We start from the raw sequence: 24,420 nt of genomic DNA on the forward strand, positions 1-24,420 counted from the left end.
TAATACATAAGGGGGGATATGATCTCCATGTATAATACATAAGGGGGGGATATGATCTCCATGTATAATACATAAGGGGGGATATGATCTCCATGTATAATACATAAGGGGGGATATGATCTCCATGTATAATACATAAGGGGGGATGTGATCACCATGTATAATACATAAGGGGGGATATGATCACCATGTATAATACATAAGGGGGGATATGATCTCCATGTATAATACATAAGGGGGGGGATATGATCGCCATGTATAATACATAAGGGGGGGATATGATCTCCATGTATAATACATAAGGGGGGATATGATCTCCATGTATAATACATAAGGGGGTATGATCTCCATGTATAATACATAAGGGGGGATATGATCTCCATGTATAATACATAAGGGGGGATATGATCTCCATGTATAATACATAAGGGGGGGTATGATCTCCATGTATAATACATAAGGGGGGATATGATCTCCATGTATAATACATAAGGCGGGATATGATCTCCATGTATAATACATAAGGGGGGATATGATCACCATGTACAATACATAAGGGGGGATATGATCTCCATGTATAATACATAAGGGGGGATATGATCTCCATGTATAATACATAAGGGGGGATATGATCTCCATGTATAATACATAAGGGGGATATGATCTCCATGTATAAATACATCAGTGGTTCATATAGTGAACTCGGTGTAGAGTTATTCCCCCTGAGGTCATCACAGAGGACAAGGGGGCGCTCTTTACATCTGGAGGAAAAGAAATGTAATCTCCAAACATGGAAAGGTTTCTTCACAGTGAGAGCTGTGAAAATGTGGAATAGACTCCCTCAAGAGTTGGTTCTGGCCAGCTCAGTGGATTGCTTTAAAAAAGTCCTGGATTCTTTCTTGGATACACAGAATATAACTGGATATAACATTTATAGGTAAAGTTGATCCAGGGAATATCCGATTGCCTTTCGGGGGATCAGGAAGGAATTTTTTTCCCTGCAGGAGCAAATTGGATCATGCTTTGCTGGGTTTTTTTTTTTGCCTTCCTCTGGATCAACTGTGGGTGAAGGATTATAACTTTTTTTTTAATGGTTGAACTGGATGGACTTTTGTCTTTTTTCAACCAGACTAACTACCGTATTTTTCGCTCCATAAGACGCACCTGACCATAAGACGCGCCTAGGTTTTAGAGGAGAAAAACAAGAAAAAAATTATTCTGAACCAATGGACTGCAGACACAGTACAGGAGATGACCAGAGACTGCGACACAGTACAGGGGATGACCAGAGACTGCGAACACAGTACAGGAGATAGCCAGAGACTGCGGACACAGTACAGGGAATGACCAGAGACTGTGGACCTTTGGGGAGGGAGGGGGAACGGGTACCTGAATTTGACAGGTACCCGCTCCCACTTCCGCGGAATTGTCCTTCCTTCTTCTTCCCGTGGCGGCTTCTGTGACAGCCGGGTGCCCACTGCGCATGCGCGTGAAGCGCTCGCTCTGTGAATGGCCTGGAGCCTTCTGGGACCTGTCATGTGTCCCAGAAGACACCGGATCATTCACAAAGCGCAGCGCTTCTCGTGCATGCGCAGTGGGCACCCGGCTGTCACAGAAGCCGCCACGGGAAGACTGCAGCGCTGGAGCGAGGAACAGGTAAGGCCCTGCAGGAGAGAAGAGCTGAGCGGCCGGCCCGATATTCTGACATGGTGGCGGCAGAAATACCGGACCGGCCACTTTACATTCACTCCATAAGACGCACTGACATTTTCCCCCCTTTTTGGGGTGGGGGAAAGTGTATCTTATGGAGCGAAAAACATGGCATGTAACTATGTTACTACACCAATTCCAGCAAGCTAAATAGCAGCAGTAAGTTGCTTAGCCCAGGAACCTCAGGACGGTGTGAAGGGTGTGTGGATGGCAGCCGCTGGGATCACTGAGATGGCGTGTCCATCAGAAGTCGCATGTCCCAGATCCGGTTGTTGTGTCATACACCTGCTGGGAGACCACCTGAACAAGGGCTGGTGAGGGCAAACTGGAACCGTAGGGGAGCATGCAACCATGTCACACCAAAGGAGATAAGCCGGTCATCATGTTAACATGTTTCAGTGACTTGCCCCTTCCTCAGACATGATCTGAGGAAGGGGCAAGTCCCCCAATTCAAGAACAAAACCTACAGAACCTATCATGTTTCTAACCCGGGGACTGCCTGTATGCCAAAAGCTCAAGCTATTGTTGACTTTGGCTACCTGAATGCATCGTATAACCAGAATTCATGGAAAAAAAATGGAAGCAGGTAACTGCCAACTGACATTCACCCAACATACAACAGTAGGGGTGGACTGACCATTTGGAAACTCGGGCACTGCCAGAGGGCCCGGGGTCAGTAGGGGGCCCCATGAGATGTCCCTGGTACCTTTTTCATAGGCTTTTTTGAGTTTGGGCAAGGACACAGGAGGCCCATCCCCTATTGCCCGGGGGCCCCATGAGTTGTAAGTCCGCCCCTGAACAGTAGTATCCATATTCTTATTTTATTAGAGGACAACTTGTGAAAACGTTTCCAACAGCATTTGTTTTAGGAGTGTCCACTCAATAAATAAACAAATTTATATGAGTCTGAGAAAATCACACACACACATATATATATATATATATATATATATATATATATGTATGTATGTATGTATGTATGTATGTATGTGTGTGTGTGTGTGTTTGCAAAAAAAATTATATATATATATGTATACTGTGTGTATATATATATATATATATATATATATACACATATATATATATATTTTTTTGCATATATATATATATTTTTTTTGCACACACATATATATATATATATATATATATATATATATATATATATATATATACACACATTGTGCACTATACAGTATACACACATATATATGTATATATACACACACATAAATGTATTCATGGTATATACTATAGAGTATACACACACATCAAACTCAACACATTGCTAAAGTATTGTAAATTATAAAAAAACTGCCATTTTTAATAAACACTTTTTTAAGTCTTTGTTGAATCACGGATTGACGCTGCAGGAGGACCATTGGGAGAGTTGTTCACCTGCACAAGGATCTTCACGGCAGAATCACCAAATATTCTTTTATTGAACATTGAATATTTAAAGAGATTGAAAAGAACTTTTAAAACTACACTAACATGTTAAAGCTCATAGATTTGACTGATTATGGTTAAGTTTATGTTTATTAAACTTAAAAAAAAATTTTTAAAAATTGCGTAAACGGCAAACAAAACAAAAGAAAGCAAAAGACAATTTAATTGCCAAACAAAGCAAAGGATCAAAAAGCAAATAAAAAAAGTACAAGAAACAAATGAAGAAAAAAATGATTGAAATAAAGTTTGCTAATTTTAACCTGCTTTTTGATACAAAGTAAAGTATTTTTGTCTCTGCAACACCATTTATATTTAAATACATCTAAAAATAGTATAATAAAAGATACTATAAAGCAATATAGCTAAATCCTAATTGAATCCCCTTTTAACAAAAGCAAGTTTTAAATCAATTTCCAGCTATTCTTGACTCATGTTAAAATGAACAAAATCCTGTCACTTTTTTTTCAAAAGAGCTAACCACCGCGATCGGACTAAATAAAAAAAATGTAATAATAAGGAACCCTACAGCTTTATGCATAAAAAAAGAAAGTAACAATTGGCTAAATGCCCAGAAAATAAGAGACTCGAGAAAGGTCACACAAATATTTCTCCAAAGAATACAATTTCGAAGGGTAATTGACTGTGAGGTGAACTTCAATGAAGCATTGTCCTTTAAAAAACCTTGCACGTCCTCAAGCAAATTCTTCAAAATATCCTGGGTGCCTTCACAATAAAATATTGATTGCTTCAATTGGAACAAAGCACTTAGAAAAAAAAAATGCCATTCCTTAATTGAATGTGTTTGAGGAGAAATATCGGTAAAAGAAGCTCATCTGATCTGCAGTAACATTTTAGCCCTCTCTCAGAAGGGACCAAGAGTCCATTAAGTTGTTTACATGCTCGGTGCAAAATGGTCATTTCGCAAAGTAAGAATTGAACTGTAGTATTGACAAGGAGGATCTCAGCCGCCTGACAGGGTGGTGTAATCAGAGCTGTAATTAGAGTTCATTCTGCACTGGACATCATGAATGATGACGTCTATTTTGCACGAGTTCCTCTGCTTTTGTCACCAACCATAAGACTTTGTTAGTATGACTAATGCAGGCTTTTCGGCCGGAAAAAAATCGCCCGATATTTCGGTCGGAAAAAAAAATCGGCTGATTTTCGCACCGTTAATGGGTTAATTGGTAAGCCATTTTTCTGGATTTTGGCACATTTTTTTTATCGGTAAAGTTGGAAAAAAATCAGTCTATTTTGCCAATCGGCCAATTTTCGCGGCAATGATGGGCAAATCGACCGATTAAAAAATCTGCGCATGAGCCGTGACGAAGAAGAAGAAGAATTCCACTCCACTATTATAATTGACATGAAAAAGTATTGCGGTTGCAACAATGTATCTATTTGTATCCGAATAAAACCATCTGTATCCGAAATGGATACAAATAGATACATTGTTGCAACCGCAATACTTTTTCATGTCAAATATAATAGCGGAGCCCTCTGCAGGGACAGAAGTAATTAAATGCCGGCCGTAGACGGGACGAAAATCGGCCAATTTTTTTTTTACCGTTGGTGGTAACATCGGCCTATTGAACGACTGATTTTTTTTTTTTTTTTTTAAGAAAAGGCCGGTTTTTGACCCATCTATGGCCTGCATAACATTCAAATCAAAATGCACTACTGGAAACAGCTGGGTGGTCTGCTCCCGGTGTGGAACTGAACTCAAAAAAGATTTGCTATGATATGAAAACAATTAGAATTGTGCCTGAGCAGTACCCTGATTTTTTCTTGTTCATTTTGTCTTGAATTCATCCCGAAAATAGCAGTGCACTGGTATATGAATGTGCCTAGGTACTCCTATGCCAACCTAAATGGAAGAAAAATATATTTTAAAAATATTCTTCCCAAATATATTGACATATATTTGAAATGCTACAATTTTGGCCATATTCAATATATTTCAATATATATATATATATATATATATATATATATAAATTTTTAATATATTCTTCAGATTTTTTTAACATATAAAAAGTCATTTTTACATATATTTGTAAATGCATTCCAAATATTGAAATATATTGAATATGGCCAAAATATATATGTCAATATATTTGAGAAGAATATTTTTGAAATATATTTCAAATACATTTTTCATCCATACGGGAAATCCTCAATAGCTGTATATCTACAGTGTGACCTGCAAGGCACTGCTGCCTCTGACTGCTGGTCTCAGGAGATCTAGACTGAGATTTGGTGATGTCACTACTGTGCTGATCTCTGTTCTCCTTGCTGGAAGCAGACTAGACATGTGTAACTCGTTTTGTTCCGCACCACAATTCGCACAAAATTTTCTTTGGAGATTCGGATGTATCCGAATTTCCGAACTACAATAGTAACGAATTTAAACGAATCCCAAATAACTAAACAATTTTTTTCCACAATTTAAATCAAATTTGAAAATTCAATCGAATTCGAAAAACAGGGGGGTGTTCGGCCCATCACTATTAGCTGAAATTCAAACAGTGTATGGCCAGCTCAGGAACCTAAATTTATACCCTCTCCTCCTATCAGTCGACATTCTGTGCTTCTTCTCACAGGCTGAATTCTGCTATACCAGTTACTACATGAAGCATGTTGTCAGGTGACATGCCCTTTTAGAGATACCACTCTCCTGGTGATGTCAGTGGGTGGAGTCTGTGCCTTTTATTATCAGCTGTGGGTAGGGCCCTGGGGAGAAGGGAGAATGGGAGTAGGTTACCCCTGACTAATATCATGTAGGTCTGTGATCTGAGCACGAGAGACAGTCCCCTTTGAGGCTGGACTGACAGAAGGCTTGAGATGAGGACTCACAAGGGAGAAGGCTTCAGATGATGACACAAGCTAGGGAGGGCTCACAAGGGAGAAGGTTTCAGATGATGACTCAAGTTAGGGGGGACTCACAAGGGAGAAGGTTTCAGATGATGACTCAAGTTAGGGAGGGCTCACAAGGGAGAAGGTTTCAGATGATGACTCAAGTTAGGGGGGACTCACAAGGGAGAAGGCTTCAGATGATGACTCAAGTTAGGGGGGACTCACAAGGGAGAAGGCTTCAGATGATGACTCAAGTTAGGGGGGACTCACAAGGGAGAAGGCTTCAGATGATGACTCAAGTTAGGGGGGACTCACAAGGGAGAAGGCTTCAGATGATGACTCAAGTTAGGGGGACTCACAAGGGAGAAGGCAGAAGGAAATCAGCTACCCATGTATGTAGACTAGAGCGTAGAAGCCTTCTGGCCAAGGAAGGACCCATGATTGAGAAACTCAACATAGAGTGCTTGGGAAAAAGGCAGCTGTTCAACAAGTCCTATTACTTAATATCCATGATAAATGCTTAAGGGTCCCTGCTCAGGCTTTCAAGGCCTGGTGAGTTGGATGCTGCTGGCCAGTGAGGGTGCAGGCTGAGGAAGGTCCGTCCAGACCCAATGTATGCTGCAAAAATAGAAAGTGGTGGCGCTGCACACCTCACCTGGTGAGCTTGACTTATCTGAGGCTGCATTTATCAGCTCATCACTCAGGCCAGGTGAGGTGAGCGGTGGCCGGACTACCTCTTCATATTACTTGAACTGTTGTGCTATGCACTGTGAAGAGGAATACAGTCAGGTCCATAAATATTGGGACATTGACACAATTCTAACATTTTTGGCTCTATACACCACCACAATGGATTTGAAATGAAACGAACAAGATATGTTTTAACTGCAAACTGTCAGCTTTACTGTGAGGGTATTTACATCCAAATCAGGTGAACGGTGTAGGAATTACAACAGTTTGCATATGTGCCTCCCACTTGTTAAGGGACCAAAAGTAATGGAACAGAATAATAATCATAAATCAAACTTTCACTTTTTAATGCTTGGTTGCAAATCCTTTGCAGTCAATTACAGCCTGAAGTCTGGAACGCATAGACATCACCAGACGCTGGGTTTCATCCCTGGTGATGCTCTGCCAGGCCTCTACTGCAACTGTCTTCAGTTCCTGCTTGTTCTTGGGGAATTTTCCCTTCAGTTTTGTCTTCAGCAAGTGAAATGCATGCTCAATCAAATTCAGGTCAGGTGATTGCCTTGGCCATTGCATAACTATCTATTTCTTTCCCTTAAAAAACTCTTTGGTTGCTTTTGCAGTATGCTTTGGGTCATTGTCCATCTGCACTGTGAAGCGGCGTCCAATGAGTTCTGAAGCATTTGGCTGAATATGAGCAGATAATATTTCCCAAAACACTTCAGAATTCATCCTGCTGCATTTGTCAGCAGTCACATCATCAATAAATACAAGAGAACCAGTTCCATTGGCAGCCATACATGCCCACGCCATGACACTGCCACCACCATGCTTCACTGATGAGGTGGTATGCTTAGGATCATGAGCAGTTCCTTTCCTTCTCCATACTCTTCTCTTCCCATCACTCTGGTACAAGTTGATCTTGGTCTCATCTGTCCATAGGATGTTGTTGCAGAACTGTGAAGGCTTTTTTAGATGTCGTTTGGCAAACTCTAATCTGGCCTTCCTGTTTTTGAGGCTCACCAATGGTTTACATCTTGTGGTGAACCCTCTGTATTCACTCTGGTGAAGTCTTGCTTCACTGATAGCGACAGCTCTTTGGATCTCATCCTGAGAGTTGACAGCAGCAGATTCCAAATGCAAATAGCTCACTTGAAATGAACTCTGGACCTTTTATCTGCTCATTGTAATTGGGATAATGAGGGAATAACACACACCTGGCCATGAAACAGCTGAGAAGCCAATTGTCCCATTACTTTTGGTCCCTTAACAAGTAGGAGGCACATATGCAAACTGTTGTAATTCCTACACTGTTCACCTGATTTGGATGTAAATACCCTCAAATTAAAGCTGACAGTCTGCAGTTAAAGCACATCTTGTTTGTTTCATTTCAAATCCATTGTGGTGGTGTATAGAGCCAAAAATGTTAGAATTGCGTTGATGTCCCAATATTTATGGACCTGACTGTAGATGTCATTATACCGTTGTGTTATGTGAGTTGTTCTACAGTAAATCCATGAAAAGGCATTTTGTGTGAGCATTTGTTATTCTAGAAAACAGGCCTCAGGCCAGGAAATGTAAGTGCTGTGTGGAGGGTGGGCCTCAGGCTTGGGGTATCCAAGACACAATATGACGGAGCCTGTACGAAAGACGGCTATGTGCATATCCTATCTGAAGGAGAAGGTGAAGTGTAGCAGAACCTAGGTCAGCCTGGCGGAAACTGCTGGCCAATGCAGGTCTGTTGCAGACATACTGTATATAAAAAAACTCATACGAAGGTATTGTTTAAAAATAGGTAAAGATTTTATTTCAATATATATTTGGGATAAACAAAGATAATTATCACTATACCACTATTACACACTTCAATTACTGACCACACCTGGCCAGGATTTATCTGGAATTCATAGGCTCATTCAGTATCTCTGGAGCAGGAGATCATAGTAGCAAATTGAGATGTAGCAGAATATGGTTTATTATTTCTCAATTTGCTTAATTAGTGTCAACATTTGATCTACTATAGAGAAAGATCATATGATTCATGCTATAGAAGTCACTGGTGATAATATCTCCACTTTGTAGAGGCTAGGCTGGGGGTAAAGAAGAAAACTGCTTGTGCTTTGTTGATGTGCCTAAATGTTGTCAGCAATTGCATTTTCCCTTAGAGAAGGTCAAGCATTTGCAGGGTTGAATTCCCTTGTATGGCAATATTGCAGATTAATTTGTAAAAGAGAAGACTTCTTCATCTTACATAGTTACATAGTTGGTCTGGCTGCAAAGACTGAAATGGTATTTTTAATCCCAGACCCTATATCGTTTATAAATGTATTAAAAAGTAAGGGTCCCAACACTGAACCTTGGGGTACACCACTGACACCCATAGACCATTCAGAGTATGAATCATTAATCACTACTCTCTGAATACGATCTTTTAGCCAGTTCTCTATCCATTTACATACAGATTTTTCCAAGTCTGAAGACTTTACCTTACACATTAGCCTTGTGTGGGGAACTGTGTCAAACGCTGTCCAAGTATATCACATCCACAGCCACCCCTCTGTCCAAGTATACCTTGTCCACTGCCACCCCTCTGTCCAAGTATACCTTGTCCACTGCCACCCCTCTTTCCAAGTATACCACGTCCACCACCACCCCTCTGTCCAAGTATACCACGTCCACCGCCACCCCTCTGTCCAAGTATACCATGTCCACCACCACCCCTCTATCCAAGTATACCATGTCCACCACCACCACCCCTCTGTCCAAGTATACCACGTCCACCGCCACCCCTATACAATGTTCTGTTGTTGTGCTAATCTGAAGGCCACACGAAGTTTGGAGGTCTTTAACTTTTGACTCTGCCGACAGTTGGCGACTTCTGCGCATTGTGCACTTCAGCACGCATTGACCCCGCTCTGTTATTTTACATGGCCTACCACTTGGTGGCTGAGTTGCTGTTATTTCCAGTTGCTTCCACTTTGTGATAATACCACTAACAGTTGACAGTGGAATATTTAGTAGCAAGGAAATTTCACAGATGGGCAACCTATCACAGTACCATGCTTGAATTCACTGAGCTCATGAGAGCGACCCACTCTTACACAAATGTTTGTAGAAGCAGTCTGCATGCCTAGGTGATGATTTTATACACCTGTGGCCATGGAGGTGATTGGAACACCTGAATCCAATGATTTCGAGGGGGTGTCCCAATACTTTTAGCAATGTAGTGTATAATCTTTATTTATAGATTTTGGCAAGGTTACATCACAAGACTAAATGAATATTAAAATAATTTTAAACATCAAAAAAACAAACATAAGTATATTGAAAAGTTACAGAAATGAGATAGGCCTTCAATGAATAGCATGCATTGTAAAGTATATAGCCGCACAACAATGATCCTAAGGAACCTAGTCTCGTTATCAACTACAGTTTTTGCTTCTTAGTCCCTGCCTGTACCCCATCTTTGAACCATTTTAAAACCCAAGAACATATACACAAAGAACTATGGAATTTAGAAGCTGATTGGCTAACATGCACAGCTGCACCAGATTTTGCCCTCTCCAGTTTTAGTAAATCAACCTCTATCCAGTACACTTTGGTGAAGATTTACAAAAACTGGAGCATGTACGACAGGACTTTTTTTCAGGGGGGAACCTCCAGGACTGAATGTATGTAATGGCAAGGGATTCTGCCTCATGCTGCAGAAACTTTTGATGCTGGTTGCTAGGGGATCTATAATTTCTGGAAGGGGATCAATTTTTGGGGGGTGTCTATTGATGCCATTAAGGTCTGTTGTTGCTGGTGGGAGATCTGTTTTTGCTGGGGGAGGATCTTATGTTGCTGGGAGGAATCTACTGTTAAGGGAAGGGTCTATCGTTGCTGGCTGCTGGGGGGGTCTATTGATGCTGGTTGCAGGGAGATCTGTTGTTGCTGCTGAGAGTCTATTGTGTTGGGGGGGGGTATTTTGTTGTGGCTAGTACATTGTTGCTGTTGGTAGCTGAATGGGATATATTTTACTGCTTTCCTTGTTATCATTAACAAATTCCATACAAGTTACCTAGCACCACAAAATGATGGCTGGTTCTGTATTCTCTAAAAGGGCAGTACTGAGTGGTGGGTAGGGGGTGGAACCAAGGATTGGTGCTCAGAGGTGGGTAGGAGCAGAGCTTAGGGTTGACTCAGAAAGGGGGAGTTCCTGCACTTATTCTCTGAGAAAAAAAACCCTGGTGCACAATATGGTACAGCTGTACAAAGACATCAACCAGCTCCCAGGTTTTATTGTCAAAGCTTAATCGAACAAGCTGAAGTTAGGAGCTGATTGGCCACCATGCACAGCTGCACCAGATTCTGAGTGATCCACTTGTAGTAAATCTCCCCCTCCATAGTTACATATCTGCTATTAATGTGATCCAGGCTGACCATCATATTGGTCTCGGAGTTAATGGATCTGCTGTTAATTTTCCATTATCTCCTGTATCTTAGAGAACCAATCTCTAATCAAGGAACCTCTATTTTTTTTTTAATAAATGTGTTATAAGGGATTTAGCATCATTCAAAAGGTGAGGTACTAAGAACTTTTTATATAGCTTTATAGAAATATGTATCCCATGAAAAAACATGGCCAGTGGAGTGAAGGGCACTTGGATTTGTAGGTGCTGTTCCAAAATATTGAATGCCTTGGATCAGAAAGGTGATATAATAGGACAACCCAACCATAGAGTAGGTGGAGATATTTTCCCTGCTGTCCACATCCCTTCCAGCAGCCCTTTATGACTGCCAGATACAGGAATCCTAAACAAGCCGGTACGCTATACCTGCCTTTCTCAACCAGGGTGCCAGGCAAAATATCTAAAAATTGCCCAAAACTTGTAAACAAGCAAGCAGGTGGAAAAAGCCTGTCTTTTAGTTACAGAAAGCCACAGGTTTTCATTTGCACCAGTACGACCTTCTAGCCACCGACATCCTGACGACCAATGACATCATCAGTTGATAATTATGTGCCAGCTGCCTGCACAGCATCCTAGTTTGACCCTCCCCTGCCCCTCTCCATCAGTGCTGGGGTCACATCAGCTCAGTGATGGAGAAAAACTGAGGGAGAAGAGAAACACTGGAATACTAGTCAGTACCAGTTAGCAAAAGTGTATTTGCTTTGGAAGAATAAATCACCTCTAATGTTGGGTGTCCTACATGTGTGGATTTGCTGCGCTATATAAAACTATTAGAATAGTTTTTCACATTTTAGAAAGGGGTGCCTCAAGACTGTCCATGATTTTAAAGGGTTCCTTAGGACTGTCCATAATTTTAAAGGGCGCCTTGGGACTGTCCATAATTTTAAAGGGTGCCTTGACTGAAAAAAGGTTGAGAAACACTGCTCTATACCACCTAGAACACAATTTATAGATCTTCTGCATTTTAGGACTAATGGAAGATACATGCTCCAGCTTCATTTTTTCAGGACTCAGTCAGAGGAATACTTTGCTTTCTCTCCTACTCTAAGAAAATATGGGTTTGGTTGGGGCTGTAATCCCAAATAGCAGTTTATAGGTATAGGATAGCATACTCACTGCTCAACAAGTAAAATCACCTTCTTTTCCAGCATGACTGTGCCCTGTGCACAAAGTCAGCTCCATAAAAACATGGTTTTACCTATTTGGTATGGAGGAATTTAAGTGACCTCCACAGAACCTTGACCTCAACCCTACTGAACACCTTTGTGATGAACTGGCAAACATTCCTACAGACACACCCCAAAACCTGGTAGAAAGCCTTCCAAAAAATGGTGGAGGTTATTGTAACTGACAAAAAGGGGAGGGGTTGCAACTTCATAGTATTGCCCATGGATTTGGAATGTAATGTCCTACAAGCTCATATACACTCACTGCCCACTTTATTAGGTACACCTTGCTAGTGCCAAGAAAATATCCCCCACACCATTACACCACCACCAGCCTGAACCGTTGATACAAGGTAGGATGGATCCATGTTTTCATGTTGTTTACCTCAAATTCTGACCCTACCATCTGAATGTTGCAGAAACCGGTCTGGCCATTCTCCTCTGGCCACTGACATCAACAAGGCACACAACTGCCACTTACTAGATATATTCTCTGTAAACCCTAGAGATGGTTGTGCATGAAAATCCCAGTGGATCGGCAGTTTTTGAAATACTCAGACCAGCCTGTCTGGCACCAACAACCATGCCATGTTCAAAGTCACTTAAATCCCCTTTCTTCCTCATTCTGATGCTCAGTTTGAACTTCAGCAAGTTGTCTTTACCATGCCTAGATGCCTAAATGCATTGAGTTGCTGCCAAGTGATTGGCTGATTAGCAATTTCTGGCTCCAAGCAATTTAACAGGTGTGCCTAATAAAGTGGCCAGTGTAGTTATAATGGTCAAGTGTTCACAAACTGTGGCCATTTAGAATTTCTTATCTCACCCACTGCTAAGAAGCAAGATAGAATGATTTAAAATTGAGTGTCAGCTCCCTCTATTGGCTAATCTATCAATCTTTATACTTAATACAATAAGAAAAATATGGAAGCACAATCTTGCAAAAAAAGTCACATAAAAAATTACTTTTTACTGCAATAATAATTCAATTTCTGTTCTCACTGGAGGTACACCATACTTTCCCTTTAAGCAAAGCTAGCCTTTTTTTTAAACAAAGTTTATGTATACTATTAGACCCTTCCAAGTACAACATTATGCAGCTGACACAGAAATTTGTTTAAAATAGCATCTTTAAATCTACCGTAAAAACTTGGTACTGAACAGAACAGAAGGCCCAGGTGCCACTTAATGACTACTTCTGAACTTCTGAGTTTGCAGTTAATGCGCAAGCATTTAATCGCACTCTTCATGTTGAGTCGTATATTCTGACGATTTCCTCAAATCTTTATAGCAGCAGTAAGTTTGGGGCTCTGGAGAGCACTGTAAATTGAATTGTCTAGGTCATATATAGTGTCTGGAATGGTACATTACTTCTGCATGTGTACTATATTACCGTCCTTGGCAAACGACAGAGCCCCCACGGGGGGCATTGGCGGAACAAAGCCTATAGAATTTACAAGAGGTCTCAAAATATACAATGCAACACAAAGTCCATTATTATAGGAGATATATTAGCTGACATGTGTCTGCATAGACAGCTGTGCAATGCAGCAGTATTAGGATTTTCTATCATTTTTAAAATAAACCCAGCATTATTTTAAAGGACCAAAACTGGCCATGTAAAAGCTAAACATTCACGCTCATGTCCGCCAATTTCTTCCAGATCATGCCAGGAGCTACTAAAGCAACACCAATCCCTTCCCCGTCTTCTCCTTGTTGTTGCAGCAATGTGGTGAGCAGCCTTACAGACCAATATGGAGGTATAGGAGGCAAGAGGGGGTGCACCAAAATAGGAATTTGCTGTATGCATTAGTATAGTGAACCCCAGTGCTTTGGAAGGAATCTGCAGGTATGTGCATTTAACCTCCCTGGCGGTATGATTATGTCAGGAATTTTGTACCAAAAGCGGTACCATTTTTTTGCATGGAAATTTGGTGTTATGTATTGTAGGCCTGCAATTCTTAGTAATTACTTACTTAATAAATACTCATAAAAAATAATAATATAATAATAAATTTAATTCAATAATATAATCAAACCAAAAACACTGAAATGTGAAATATAGCGCCAAGTTCGCACATCGCTGAGCAAAGTCGCAAAATCGTTTTCAGTGTCTGATGACGAATTTCCCCCACGAATCATTATCACTCAATTCTGCAAGTGGTTCTAATTTACTATCGCTGTTCTCTAGCCGGTCTAAAACCGCTTTTGACCTAAAGGGACGCTTTTTGGACGCCATGGGCGTTTCTCAGTTTCCAGGCAGAAAGAACAGTAAAAATGCAGGCAGGGCGCCGGACAAAGCACTCGGGACAAAATGTATGTGAAATGGTTTGATACAGGAATGTTTTGCTATGAAATAATCGTTTTAAAAAAAAGTCTTTTTTTTTTAATTTTCAAATTTGCTGCCGGTTCCAGCGCCCGTACGTCCCGACGTCACAGGGACCGGAACACGGAAGCCAGATGCCGGCATCGGCCGGAGGAGATGGCCGGGGACGCTGCAGGGGACACATCGCGGGAGCGAAGGACAAGGTAAGTGCTGTAGGGACCCCCTGAGCAACGCCGCATGGTAAGCCCGAGTGTAGCTCAGGGTTACCGCTTTTGGTACTGAAACTTTACCCCGAGCTACACTCGGGATTACCGCCAGGGGGGTTAAAGCGGTTCTAAAGACAAAGGGGTTTTTTTTTTACCTTAGTGCATTCTATGCATCAAAGCGAAGTTACACTCACCTGTCAAAAAATTAAAGTCAACAGGTACAAAAACTGTAGCTGCTGACTTTTAAAAAAACAGCCACTTACCTGTCCCTCGGTCCCACGGTTTGTCCCCCGCAGCCCGTTTCACCGGCCGTCCTGTATTCCAGGAGGCCGGCATCTTCAATGTGGGCAAACGGCTGTGAAGGTGCAAGCTGTCACAGCCGTCTGCCCACACTGAAGATGCCACGTACCCACTGTGCATGCGTGAGTAGTGCTGAGCTTCATGAATGGTCCTGTAGTCTTCTGGGACCTGTCACGTGTCCCAAAAGACTACAGGGAGGGAGGGAGGACACTTTCTGCTTCCGATCGTCTAGGCAATCGGACTGGAAGTGGGAGCGGGTACCTGTCAAATTTAAAGTAAAATATGATTAATAAACCAAACCCAAGATGAAGAATGTAATATAGTGCAGCGTTCGTGGTCCCTGTATTCATTTTCTCTTTTGGGCTAAAAACATTTTAACCTTCCTAGCGGTATTCCCGAGTGTAGCTCGGGGTAAAATTTCAGTGCCAAAAGCGGTAACCCCGAGCTACACTCAGGCTTACCATGCGGTGCTGCATAGGGAGTCCCTGCAGAGCTTACCTTGTCCTTCGCTCCCGCGATGTGTCCCCTGCAGCGTCCCCGGCCATCTCCTCCGGCCGATGCCGGCATCCGGCTTCTGTGTTCCGGTCCCTGTGACGTCGGGACGTACAGGCGCCGGCGCCGGCGGGAAATTTGAAAATTTTAAAAAATGTCATTTTTTTCCAAACAAATTTTACATAGTAAAACATTGCTGTTTCAACCCATTTCACATACATATTGTCCCGAGTGCTTTGTCCGGCGCCCTGCCTGCATTTTGTCTGTTCTTTCTGCCTGGAAACTGAGAAAAGTCCATGGCGTCCAAAAAGCGTCTCTTTAGGTCAAAAGCGGGTTTAGATCGGCTAGAGAACAGCGATAGTAAATCAGAACCACTTGCAGAATTGAGTGATAATGATTCGTGGGGGAAATTCCTCATCAGACACTGAAAACGATTCTGCGACTTTGCTCAGCGATGTGCGAACTTGGCGCTATATTTCAAATTTCAGTGTTTTTGGTTTGATTATATTATTGAATTAAATGTATTATTATATTATTATTATTTTTTATGATTATTTATTAAATTATAATTTATGATTTCGTGTTTCAAATTTTATCATACCCGGGATGTTTACTAGACTCTTGTTCGGACAGATTTCAGTGAGTTATTCTTAAAAATTACAGCCTACAATAAAAAAAATACATATTTCCATGCAAAATAATGGTACCGCTTTCAGCACCAAAAATCTGAAATAATCAGACCACTAGGGAGGTTAAGCAAATACAGAAAATATCTGTTGATCTTATCAGAAATGCTGTTTCATTGTCACTTCCTGGTAGTATAACGAGAAGCAAAAGTAATATTGCTTTTATAAACTACTAGTCCCATCAGCCCCCATATCATGAGATATGGAGATGAACAAAGGTGGACATAATTAAAGAAGGCTACCATGGCTCCTTCAATAGGTACATTGGAGAAGTGAACGTAGCTACCCAATGTGGCCCCTATATCTAAGGACCTGTAAACCTCAATGTATTACATTTTTTTGTTTAGATACACTTTAATGATCATCTATTGCCATACCTGACTTGATGTATATACATGTTTGAAAAAATTTAATTTTTTTTCTTTTTTTTAGGATAATACTTCATTACTTTAAGAAACCATCAACATAGTAATTCAAAACTATATTTTTTATGTGGTCGGAGTTCAGCATTAGGTAACAGCAGGACTGTTTTAATCAATTATATAGCAGTATCGTCTTACATACGAATCAAGAGGATGCTAGGCTAGGTAAATTTAGTTTTTGGCTCCCTCTGTATTCAATAGAGCAGGGATTGCTTTGTCTGGTCCATTCAGGGTCTCACAGGCTGGGAGTTTGATTGCTTCCCTCTTCCTCTAGAAGAAGCTTCTAGAACTTAGGTAGGGAGGGAGAATTCAAATAACCAGCCTGAGTATTGATCAGGGCCTAGCCAATCCCTAGGGAGGTGTGCTCAGGTGGTGGCTGGACAGCTGATAAATAGTCTGAAGCCTTGGATAGATTGTCTTTGCCCAGGAAAAAGAGTTGTTGGCCCTGAGGCAGCTAAAGGGCTGGGCTGCTGTTCTGCAAGCTTTCAAGTGCTGCATTGCTGGGACCATGAATTAGCCTGGATCTGACTGCAAACCTTCTTCATGGGATTTGGTCTTGAGAAGGATTGTTTCTCTCCCTGAGTGGTGTCCGGGCTAAGCCAGACAGAGTCAGCTGTCCTAGGGACTTGTGTGTAGAGACTCATAAGAGTCATCCCTGTAACTGTGTAGTGTCCCGAAGACAGAAATGGGTACCAGCAAGCAAACATTGGAATAAGGTAACCAGATGCCAGTGTGTCTTGCCAAACACACTGGCATCTGGTTACCAGTGAGTATATATGGCTGGTGAGTGTATGTGTATATATATATATATATATATATATATATATATATATATATACAGTCAGGTCCATAAATATTGGGACATCGACACAATTCTAACATGTTTGGCTCTATACACCACCACAATGGATTTGAAATGAAACGAACAAGATGTGCTTTAACTTCAGACTGTCAGCTTTAATTTGAGGGTATTTACATCCACATCAGGTGAATGGTGTAGGAATTACAACAGTTTGCATATGTGCCTTCCACTTGTTAGGGACCAAAAGTAATGGGACAGAATAAAAATCATAAATCAAACTTTCACTTTTTAATACTTGGTTGAAATCCTTTGCAGTCAATTACAGCCTGAAGTCTGGAACGCATAGACATCCCCAGACGCTGGGTTTCATCCCTGGTGATGCTCTGCCAGGCCTCTACTGCAACTGTCTTCAGTTCCTGCTTGTTCTTGGGGCATTTTCCCTTCAGTTTTGTCTTCAGCAAGTGAAATGCATGCTCAATCAGATTCAGGTCAGGTGATTGACTTGGCCATTGCATAACATTCCACTTCTTTCCCTTAAAAAACTCTTTGGTTGCTTTTGCAGTATGCTTTGGGTCATTGTCCATCTGCATTGTGAAGCGGCGTCCAATGAGTTCTGAAGCATTTGGCTGAATATGAGCAGATAATATTCCCGAAACACTTCAGAATTCATCCTGCTGCTTTTGTCAGCAGTCACATCATCAATAAATACAAGAGAACCAGTTCCATTGGCAGCCATACATGCCCACGCCATGACACTACCACCACCGTGCTTCACTGATGAGGTGGTATGCTTAGGATCATGAGCAGTTCCTTTCCTTCTCCATACTCTTCTCTTCCCATCACTCTGGTACAAGTTGATCTTGGTCTCATCTGTCCATAGGATGTTGTTCCAGAACTGTGAAGGCTTTTTTAGATGTCGTTTGGCAAACTCTAATCTGGCCTTCCTGTTTTTCAGGCTCACCAATGGTTTCCATCTTGTGGTGAACCCTCTGTATTCACTCTGGTGAAGTCTTCTCTTGATTGTTGACTTTGACACACATACACCTACCTCCTGGAGAGTGTTCTTGATCTGGCCAACTGTTGTGAAGGGTGTTTTCTTCACCAGGGAAAGAATTCTTCGGTCATCCACCACAGTTGTTTTCCGTGGTCTTCCGGGTCTTTTGGTGTTGCTGAGCTCACCGGTGCATTCCTTCTTTTTCAGAATGTTCCAAACAGTTGTTTTGGCCACGCCTAATGTTTTTGCTATCTCTCTGATGGGTTTGTTTTGTTTTTTCAGCCTAATGATGGCTTCACTGATAGTGACAGCTCTTTGGATCTCATCTTGAGAGTTGACAGCAACAGATTCCAAATGCAAATAGCACACTTGAAATGAACTCTGGACCTTTTATCTGCTCATTGTAATTGGGATAATGAGGGAATAACACACACCTGGCCATGGCACAGCTGAGAAGCCAATGGTCCCATTACTTTTGGTCCCTTAACAAGTGGGAGGCACATATGCAAACTGTTGTAATTCCTACACCGTTCACCTGATTTGGATGTAAATACCCTCAAATTAAAGCTGACAGTCTGCAGTTAAAGCGCATCTTGTTCGTTTAATTTCAAATCCATTGTGGTGGTGTATAGAGCCAAAATCGTTAGAATTGTGTCGATGTCCCAATATTTATGGACCTGACTGTATATATATACACACAAACACTGTATATATTGTATATACAAAACACATTGTGGAATATGCATGTGGCCTAATGAAATTGTTCATAGGGCTCATTCATATGGCCGCTTAGGGCTGCACACTGCCCAGACATTTCTGTAGTGGGTATGGCCAGGTACACTATATTGCCAAAAGTATTGGGCCGCCAACCTTTACACGCACATGAACTTTAGTGGCATCCCAGTCTTAGTCCGTCAACTCTTCTGGGAAGGCCGTTCACAATGTTTAGGAGGGTGTCTATGGGAAGGTTTGACCATTCTTCCAGAAGCACATTTGTGAGGTCAGGAACTGATCTTGAACGAGAAGTCCTGGCTCGCAGTCTCCACCCTAAGTCATCCCAAAGGTGTTCTATGGGGTTGAGGCCAGGACTCTGTGAAGGCCAATCAAGTTCCTCCACCCCAAACTCGCTCATTCATGTCTTTATGGACCTTGCTTTGTGCACTGGTGTGCAGTCATGTTGGAACAGGAAGGGGCCATCCCCAAACTCTTCCCACAAAGTTGGCAGCATGAAATTATCCAAATTGTCCAAATTGTCTTAGTATGCTGACGCCTTCAGAGTTCTCTTCACTGGAACTAGGGGGCCAAGCCCATCCCCTGAAAAACAACCCCACAACATAATCCCCCCCTCCACAAAACTTTATACTTGGCCCATTGCAGTCAGGCAAGTGCTATTCTCCTGGCAACCACCAAACCCAGACACATCTATCAGATTGCAAGACAGAGAAGTGCAATTCATCACTCCAGAGAACACGTCACCGCTGCTCTAGAGTCCAGTGATGACGTGCTTTACACCACGGCATCCAATTTTGCATTGCACTTGGTGATGTAAGGCTTGGATGCAGCTGTTTGGCCATGGAAACCCATTTCATGAAGCTCTCTATGCACTGTTGTTGTGCTAATCTTAAGGGCACACGAAGATTAGAGGTCTTTAGCTATTGACTATGACAGTTGGCTTCAGCATGCGCTGACCCCGCTCTGTCATTTTACGTGGTCTACCACTTGGTGGCTGAGTTACTGTTGCTCCCAGTGGTTTCCACTTTGTAATAATACCACTAACAGTTGACCGTGAATATTTAGTAGCAAGGAAACTTCACAGATGGACTTATTTCCACAAGTGGCAACCTATCACGGTACCACGCTTGAATTCACTGAGCTCTTGAGAGCGACCCATTCTTTCACAAATGTTTTTTAGAAACAGTCTGCATGCCTAGGTGCTTGATTTATACACTTGTGGCCATGGAAGTGAATGGAACACCTGAATCCAATGATTTGGAGGAGTGTCCCAATACTTTTGGCTATATAGTGTATGTACGTTTACATACCTGTGCAAGTCAATGACAGGCTGAGAGGCTCTGCAGATGTCCACTAGAAATTGCACATGGATTTATAACCTGTGGTTAGGGATAGATGAGTGGCACTGGGCAAAAACAGTTTGTGCACAGTGCCACTCATCAGTCCTTAGCCATTTATAAGCATTCCTTGAACAACCGTGTGTAAGCAGGTGCCTACTGGGAGCAAGTGCTAGCCTTATTAGTGGTCTGCCTAGGATGGGGAAAGGGTTCATTTCTAGGACCTCTGTTGGTCTTGGACCGGCCTTCCACCCTGTGTTATACATAAATATGGGGGAAGGTCTAGTTCGTGAGGGAGCTCTGAGGAAGAGTTAAAGAGAAAACACACCAAGTACATGAAGCCCAGGAGTTCAAGATCGGACATGTAACCCCACAAGACACGGGGGTACCAATGGACACTACCAGTCAATGGAGATCGCCACTAACACCTGAAAAGGAATGCCTGGGAAGCCACCTCTTTTAGTTAGTTTAGGGTCTGGACTATGTTGTATCTTTTATTTATTCTGCCACGAAGAGTTACTGTTCCAAAGCCTGGACTGAAGTAATTCAAAGGGGTGCATAATGGTTTCTGGCGTATGGAAGAACAGGATCCGTAAAGCACATGTGGGGTACAAAGCAAGGCCACTATGAAGGGATACCTCAGCAGAAGGTATGGAAGAAGAGAGCTGCTATGGGTAACCAAAGACTGGCGGAGAATGTACAGCGGCCTATCATGAAGCATGGTACTTGGCGTGATGGGTCCTCTAGAAGCGAAGGGTTGGTAATTTGGCTTCCTCCTCAAAGGTCAGTTCCCCCAGGGTATCTGGACCAAACCCACGTTATGAAGACCCACAGGCTGGCTGGATGCTATGGGAGAGTGTAAGAACCTAAGTTAGAGCAAGCATGAGGCCCGTGCTGGTGCTCCACTGGACCCCATTCTGTCACAGGGAGTGAGGTAACAGAGATACACTGGACTGGTGGAGAGGGCATGGGCTCATTGGTGGCTCTCCTAAATGCAACATACAACGAGGAAGGTGAGTAGGGACATGGGACAGAAGGCTTTACAGAGGAACTCTGCAGGTCACACAACTACACAACTGCATGGCTCATCTCTAAGCCAGGGAACCACAATAATGTTGATCTCACATGAATGCGGCCCACCTAGTCCAAGGCATTGATGAGTGTGGTCACATGCAAAAAGGTACCCCTACATGCAGGGTGAGTGGCCCCATCTACACATAGATAGTGTCAGCCTGTCATTGATTTGTATAGGTTTCTTATCCACAGTTGATAACAACTACCTGGTCATAGCTGCCAAAGAAATATGCTGATCTGGGCAGTGTATGGCCATGATTGGTAATGTGAATGAGTTCTTACAGTGCTGCACAACAGTTTTGTTAAAAAAAAATATATAAAAATGAATCCCCTCCATGTGAACTGTACAAATTGCAAAGATGTAGCTCTCTTTATTGCAGATTCTTACCTTTCTCCGTTCTAATAAAATGGATGTTCTAGCAAAACACATTAAAGCCAATAGGGAGGTCAAACTGAAAGTGGTTTAATGGGCTTTAAATGGCTCATGAGGGTTACAGAAACTCCTTTCAAAAATCATGGACCTGTTCTTGTGCCAGAAAAAAAGCCCTTTATTATTTTATATTTCTTTCACAGAAAGAAGAAAACAGACAGCGAAAAAGAAAATAACAAAGGAAAGCACCAGTACACCAAGAAAAAAAAAATATGTACAAAAATAGGCAAAAAGCCACAAATACAGGGAACACTAAACTAAAAAAAATACTCTAAATAAAATAAAAAGCTCTCCTATCCTCCAAATAAATAATAATAAAAAAATAAATATATATATATACCGTATTTTTCGCTCCATAAGACGCACCTGACCATAAGACGCACCTAGGTTTTAGAGGCAGAAAACAGGAAAAAAAAAATTCTGAACTAATGGACTGCAGACATAGTACATGAGATGACCAGAGACTGCGGACACAGTACAGGAGATGACCAGAGACTGCAGACATAGTACAGGAGATGACCAGAGACTGCGGACACAGTACAGGGGATGACCAGAGACTGCGGACACAGTACAGGGGATGACCAGAGACTGCGGACACAGTACAGGGGATGACCAGAGACTGCGGACACAGTACAGGAGATGACCAGAGACTGCGGACACAGTACAGGAGATGACCAGAGACTGCAGACACAGTACAGGAGATGACCAGAGACTGCGGACAGCACAGGGATGACCAGAGACTGCGGACAGCACAGGGATGACCAGAGACTGCAGACAGTACAGGAGATGACTGCTGACCTTTGGGGAGGGGGGGGGAGCGGGTACCTGTATTTGACAGGTACCCGCTCTTACTTCCGCGGAGTTGTTCTTTAGTTAGTGTCCGCTCTGCAGCGAGATCTTACCTGTTCCTCTATCCAGCCGCGCGCTGTCTTCCCGGCTTCTGTAGTGTGGGCGCTCGGCATGACAGCCGGGTGCCCAGTGCGCATGAGCGAGAAGCACTTGCGCTTTGTGATTGGTCCGGCGGCTTCTGGGATCTGTCATGTGTCCCAGGTACCGCCTTACCATTCACAAAAAGCACCGCTTCTTGCGCATGCGCACTTGGCACCCGGCTGTCAAGCCCAGCGCCCACACTACAGAAGCCGGGAAGACAGTGCGCCGCTGGATAGAGGAACAGGTAAGGTCAATGAACAACTCTGCGGAAGTAAGAGCGGGTACCTGTCAAATTCAGGTACCCGCTCCCCACCTCCCCAAAGGTCAGCAGTCATCTCCATAAGGTCCCGCTGCAGAGCTGAGCGGCGGGCCCGGTATTCTGACACGGAGGCAGTGGAAATACCGGACCGGCCGCTTCATATTCGCTCCATAAGGCGCACTGACATTTTCCCCCCTTTTTTGGGGGGAAAAAAGTGCGTCTTATGGAGCGAAAAAAACGGTGTGTGTATGTATATATATATATATATATATATATATATATATATATATTGTAACGGGGTTCGCTCGGCAGCGGGGGTGCGTGACCCCCTGGATGGGTGCACAACACAAAAACACAGGCACAGCATAACAACAATGGAGGTAAAAAACAAAAAGGTGCAGTTTATTTACAATATTTACAGGAAAACATCAAACCAAAAAGAAACATCAAATAAAATCCTGGCAAACTTGGCTACTTACTGTACAAATAGCTTCCCTAGCTATCCACCAGGTACAGCCTGATGCTATACCTAGTCCCTGTTAGTTGGAAGCTAACCACACAGTCTGTTGCTCCCCAGTCAGTTCAGGCACAGATCTGGTTCCAGGATGGAGCAACTCCCTAAGCATGCTGGGAAGTTTTATAATGGCCTTAATGAGCCCACTACCTTCAGCTGGGCTCATTACCTCAGTGCTGAAGGACTCAGCACTTCCCCTTGGTGGAACAAATCCCCATAGAGTCTAAACCTTGGACAAATGTATCGTCCATCCAGGACGCAACCAGGTGATTTTACCTGCCTACTGTCACTCACTATATATATAAATATATATATATATATATATATACACAGTATCTCCCAGAAGTGAGTACACCCCTCACATTTTTGTAAATACACTTTGCTACAATGTGACGTAGTCAGTGTACAGCTTGTATAACATGTACATTTGCTGTCCCCTCAAAATAACTCAACACACCGCCATTAATGTCTAAACCGCTGGCAACAAAAGTGAGTCCACCCCTAAGTGACAATGTCCAAACTGGGCCCAAAGTGTCAATATTTTGTGTGGCCGCCATTATTTTCCAGCACTGCCTTAACCCTCTTGGGCATGGAGGTCACCAG

The sequence above is a fragment of the Staurois parvus genome, unplaced genomic scaffold, assembly GCF_062004578.1.
Source record: "Staurois parvus isolate SC_StPar_1 unplaced genomic scaffold, SC_StPar_1.0 ptg000946l, whole genome shotgun sequence".
In the NCBI taxonomy this organism is placed as follows: Eukaryota; Metazoa; Chordata; class Amphibia; order Anura; family Ranidae; genus Staurois; species Staurois parvus.